Below are 6,286 nucleotides of genomic sequence, written 5' to 3'. Positions count from 1 at the left end.
GCGAAAAGTTAATTTAAAATATCTCACAGTTTTCTTTTAAAGTAAATTTTTAAGATAAAAAGGGGCAATCGAGAAGAAATGAATCAGTTGCATTCAACTAATACGGTCAAAACCCCAATTTTTTCCGAAAATCACTTCGTTTTTGTTGTTGTTAAATAAACAGTTTTTTCTGGAGCGTGAATTAGTTTTTTGAAAAAATAAAAATATTTAATCGAAAACGAATACATGTTACCTCACTGTATATACATATGTACATAAATGCATAGTACAGTGGCGAAATAAAAAGCATTGCACACTAATGATATGTGTAAACATTGTTGCTGTTGTTGTTGCTATTGCGCCTCTTGTATGTTGCTTGTTTTTAAAGTTTCTACTACCTACTTTAAAGCCTACGGGGAGGACCTTTTCTCTTGCTGACATGATTACGCATACACGTACGAAAATACAACAAAAAATATACGCACATGCAGTATATATGTACATTAGACTGCACCACTTCCCATACAAAAAAAAAAAATATCGGTAATGTGTTTCCACTGGAATTATAAAATCTGTTATATTTTAAGACATGTACCAAAATATTTCAGAAAAATATTAAGATTTACGTCAGCTGGACCGAATTGAAAATACCCCCAAAAATTGAGTTTTTTATGAATAAAAATTGTTTCTTAAGGAACTTTCTGAAAAAATCGCCTCATATGGCAAAACAGTTTAAGCTTAAAAAATCTGCATTTTTATTGCTGTTTTTTTAACTTTTTTCAATGATTGGTATATATAAGAAAAACTTGAATAACTGTACCAAAATAATTTTGGCTTAGTTATTCAAGTTTTTCTTAAACCGATATTTGAAAAAAGTTAAAAACGCATCAAAAATCGCATTATGCCGACTCCGTTAGAAAAATTCTTAAATATTTTTAAGTAGATTTTTTAAGCTTACACTAGTTTGTCATCTGAGGGGAGTTTTTCCAAAACGTTCTTTAAGAAACTATTTTTATTCATAGAAACCTCCATTTCTGGTGATGCAGTCTAATGTACATACATACACATGTAGTATATATGCTGATCCTGTTGCCGTCGATGTCGCTGTCGCACGCGAGTCTCGATTATTGCCGCACCTGACAAACTGGACAAACGGCAGCGAACAACGTATTTTTTTGTCCAGTGTTCAATATACCCGTACAACAAAAGGCGTAGATTATGCCGCATAAAACAAAATGAAACCAAATAGGAAGCACAAAACACATAAAATAAGTTGTTGCTCCTACGTTTTGTATGTATGTACATATGCGCCTACATGCAGCTTCTGTGCGTTGGATAGCCAGCCAGCCATGCTTGTTGCTCGACATTTCTCTGTCTTGTCGGCAGTCGGTCGTGGCTGCTGCAGTTGCAGGCGCTGTTGCTGTTGCCGTTGCTGCAACACTATAATTACCGCATCCATGTCGTTGCTTTGCTACTTCATAAATTAGCATGCCATATGCGCATTTGTTTTTGTTGTTTTTTTTTTACCAACTTTGCTTGGTGTGTCCCTGCTTTTTATTTGCTTTTTGGGAGCACAACCTGTGTCGCCACTTTGTTTCTGTCTTTCTATGCTCTTACAGTTACTCGCATCTAATCTCCCCTACTTATTTACTACTAGTTTCACCACTTCACCAACAATTTTCTGCTTTCGGGCAATTTTTCCTTGATACAACGTTTGCTGCCACGCATTTGTACTCAGCAGCTTGGTGCAATAGTCGCTGCAGTGAGGCAGTGCCTTGCTGGGAAAACACTAACCCCTGAGGATTTGTGTGCCAGCTAAATGGCAGCGTTGGTAGCCGCGTCAAACGCGTTGCACATTAGGCTCCTGTGCGAGCAAACTCTTCTACGCGCCACCTGCCACCCATTCAGCCATCCACCCGGGCAACCATTCATCTTGCTAGGCTACCGTTTTTAAGTTGCCTGCCTGGCTTTTAATAGCAGTGTTGGTACTTGTTTTTTTCGGCGTATTTTCTGGCAATGCTGCAACAGCAATAATTCCACATACGTACTTAGTTACATTTGTTTGGCAGTTTGTCTTATTTTTTGTTTGATGCTTGGCGTTGGATGTATGCCTCCATGTCAGAACTGTTCGAAGACCTTTTAAATAGTTTCTTTTACCTCTCGAGCGATTTTGGACGAGTTGGTTGAACTCGCAATCGCTAACCAAATTGCCAGAGTTTTGGAAAGAAAATATTTTAATTTATTTTCTGGACTTGTTAACTGTTTCATCATTAAATTTATTGTTTCAAAACTGCAAAATTTGCCATTCAAATTCTTTAATCACCAAAAAGCTTTCAGAAAAAATAATATAAATTATTTCGCTCATAATTCAGTGCCACACTTGGCATCAATAACCACTTGAAATCTATTAGCGGCAAATTAAAAAAAAAAAATTTACAACAAATTTCAAGTATGTATTACTGCTACATATAAAAATAAATCTTTAAATATATCATATTATATACATTTGTACTACATGTATGAAATCCTTTAAATTCATTTCCCACGCGTTCAGCACCTTAATAAAAAAATATGTATTTAAATAAATCCAAACACAAACGCAATTTTTTTTTTGTTGTGCACCACTTGATTTGTCGGCAAAATTAATTGATTTTTAACATCCCTTCATAACACTCAGCGCCAATCAAGTAACCAAATAATGTAATCAAAAAAATGGGACTCACTTTTACAGGAAAAGATCAAGCCAACAAAGCAACAAAAACCAAACCATGCCAACACAGCAACTTTCTCTCAAACTCTAATTGAGATGGAAGCACACCAAAAGGATAACACGCCTTTCAACAGCCGCATACAACAACAGATCTTAAATGGGGACAATGACGCAGCCGCCTGAACGCCACCAGTCAGTCGTTTGGCGCATCCGCAGCGACTTTGAAAATTATTACGATTATTTTGATTATGGAGACTGAGCTCAGCTGTTGCTGCTACAACCGCATGTCGTATGAACATACATATATGTACATATGTATGTATGAATGACGAGTGCAAATAGCCGATACATACGCATATAAGCAGCATTTGTTGTTGCTGTTATTTCAGCTTCTGCTGCTGCTGCAGCTATTGTTACAATTGCAAATATGCTGACGCGGCATCAGCGCAATTAAATCGTATGACTTTGAGCTCGCGCAATGAATGCCTCCATACGTAAAATGAAAACAAGTTGCATAAGTTTGTATGCATGTTCTAGTAGGGGGAATAATGTGCGATGAGGCGCTTAGGTCAGTACATGCCACTCAAACCACTTCAACTTTCCGTGTCGGCTGATCGAATATTCGATAAAGAGAGAATGATCTTGCACCCTTGTTGCGATCACCGATTGCATTTTGTTTTTTTTTTTTAACTTGTTGTTATTGTTTTTTTTTTTTGACGTGCACTTGAAATGCCATTGCGAACTGTTTGTACTATAGTGTCCGCGCGCGCGCCCAGCTCAACAGGTGAGAAAATAAGATCACTTGTTGTGCCCTTACAAGTGATGCACAGTGTTCAATTTGTTATAAAACTTTCTTTAAAATTATCCATAACATCGAACGAGCACATCAATGGCGCGCCATAAGCATTATTTATTTTAACACGTAGTGCTATTTTTTAGCGCAAACAAATTCTTGCAGTTTGCGCCCCCATGATACGCGTAGCCAGAGGGTACTATTTTTTATATACATATGTACAAATATAGGAAAAAATCTAAAAGAAAATTTTAAATCAACAAATAACATCGTGCGACAAAAACCAAAAATTTTTAAAACGCACGAAAAAATCAATATATTCACAAAACTAGGGGCCAAATATAGTATAACTGCATTTTTAATTTCTCTCTCTGACGTCAGGATTTTTTTTCAGGGGACTTTGAAATTTCCAAGATATGATTGAATAAAAAAATTATTTAGAATATTTGGTACATTGTAGAGTAACAATATAGTATCAGTTAAAAAAACAAAATCTGTAGAATTAAAAGAAAAAATTAATTTTTTGTTGCACCAGGACGAACAAATGTTGAAAATATCCTTTACTGTAACTTTATCCTTGAATATCCTTGGAAATTTCCAATTTATTTATTTATTTTCGAAAAAAATATATGTCAAGGACTAATATGTAAACTACCACATCCTCGAATTTCGTCCTTCCAACTTTATTAGTTTTAGATAAAAAAAACTTTTAAACCTCTCTTTATAAGATATTGATAGTTATAATATACATAAATGAAGGCACTAGAATCATTACACTGTACAGCAATCCGCTGGGTATTGGACCAAACCAATTTTTTTTTTAGAGATTGAGTCATAGGTAAAAAAGTAATTTCTCCGTTTTTCGAAGTTAGCCTCCGAAATCAAGAAAAAAAATTATTTTTTATTATTATATGTAAATAACTAAAAAACTAAAAATACAGTCGTAGACCTCCTTTTGCTCTTATTCAAATGGTTTATAACTTTTTTTGCAAACTTATATTACTTATATTTCAAACAATTTTGAACCGATTTTTAAAAAGTTGGTATCGTTGTAAAAGCGATTAGACCCCCGTCTTCTCTTCTGATATACGTGTTTGTATACTTCGTATATAAAAATTTGAGAAAAAACACTTAAAAAGAAAAAATACCCTTTTCTATAAAAAAAAAAAATTAATTAACAAAGAAATTACTAACCGATTTTTAAGAATTTGGTATCGTTGTAAAGACGACTGAACCCCCTTGCATATTGAGGTGTGCATATTTGTATACTTCGTGTATACAAATTTGAGAAAAAACACTTGTAAACAAAAAATATCTTTTTTTATAAAGCCTAATATTTTAAACAAAAAAATTACTAACCGAATTTTAAAAAATTGGTATCGTTGTAAAGGCTTCCAGAAAACGTATACTTTCTTCAACTCAAAAATTTCGTTTTATATACACAAAAAAAAAATAATTAAAAACATTTTTTCCCTCTATATAAACTCTTGCCCCCTAGCTGAAAGGCTAGATACGCCCTTGTATACAATAATATCATACAATCAGTTTGCTCTTTTAGAGCGCATACATGGTTCCATAATAATGAATCCAGTATCTTCATTTATGTATATTGTAACTATCAATATCTTTTAAAGAGAAGTGTACATTTTTTGTATCTAAAACTAATAAAGTTGGAAGGATGAAATTGGAGGATGTGGTAGTTTACATATTAGCCATTGACATATATTTTTTTCAAAAATAAATATTGGAAATTTCCAAGGATATTCAAGGATAAAATTTTAAAAGAAAATTGTCAATACTTATTTGTCCTGGTGCACCCAAAATTAAATTTTTTTCTATTCTACCATATTGTTATTCTACAATGGCCAGCATTTTTTGAACAATTTTTTTATTCAATCATATTCTAGAAATTTTAAAGTCCTTTAAAAAAAAAATCCTGACGTCAGAGGGAAAAACTAAAAACGCAGTTTTACTATATTTAGCCCCCAGCACGGTGTAATTTTTAAGCAAAAAACAAAACCGACTTCAATCTCAAATAAAAATTAGAGACTATCGTTAATTTCTTCATGATCCAATGATCGGATTTAAACCAAATTAGTATGGGACCACTGCGTGTGTAACACCTTTTCCTTTTGTGAAGTTGGTTAAAAAATGCTTTGCTTTCAGCTATAAAGCGCCTCTGAAAAAGCTTGCTCTATTCGCATTATAATAGAGCTACATTAATTTTAAATTAATTGTACAAGCTGTAAATTCATTCTCCTGATTTCACAGCTTTCCTCGACATAAAAGCATGGTTAATCTTATTCAAGGGCTAAAATCATCACATATAGTCTCCGACTCGAAAGTTTTTTCATTCTCTCCCTTACCTCACTTTCTCAGCTCCAATTCCGACCATTACCTCTGTCAGCAAAAGCCTACTACGATATTTGTTAATTGCTAAAAGAAAAATTCGTTTGAGGAACTATTAAAAAAATGTCATTTTACGTCACTCCCACCATACCATATACAAATTTAAAATATTTATCCATATACTTTTATTATTTCCACAGTGATGACGTCGTTAAAAAACCCTTTTTTCGATTCATTCATAATTTCCTTTACGTTGACTCCTGCAAGAAACTTTACTTTTTTGTTTTGTATTCCTGCACTCGAAACATAAAATAGGCAAATGGAGTAGTGGCGCATGAAAACGCAATGTCGGCCTCATTTATTTGAACAGCTAAGCGCATTTCAACATGGAGACGCCAGTAGAATGGCAAAAAGCAAAGAGCGTACAACAACAGAAGGCGCAGCGCAGCGCACTG

The sequence above is a fragment of the Rhagoletis zephyria genome, unplaced genomic scaffold, assembly GCF_001687245.7.
Source record: "Rhagoletis zephyria isolate East Lansing unplaced genomic scaffold, Rhagoletis_zephyria_1.1 Rzeph_scaffold_00018, whole genome shotgun sequence".
NCBI lineage: Eukaryota > Metazoa > Arthropoda > Insecta > Diptera > Tephritidae > Rhagoletis > Rhagoletis zephyria.
The sequence above is the reverse complement of the archived record's forward strand: the minus strand, read 5'-3'. Positions refer to the sequence as shown.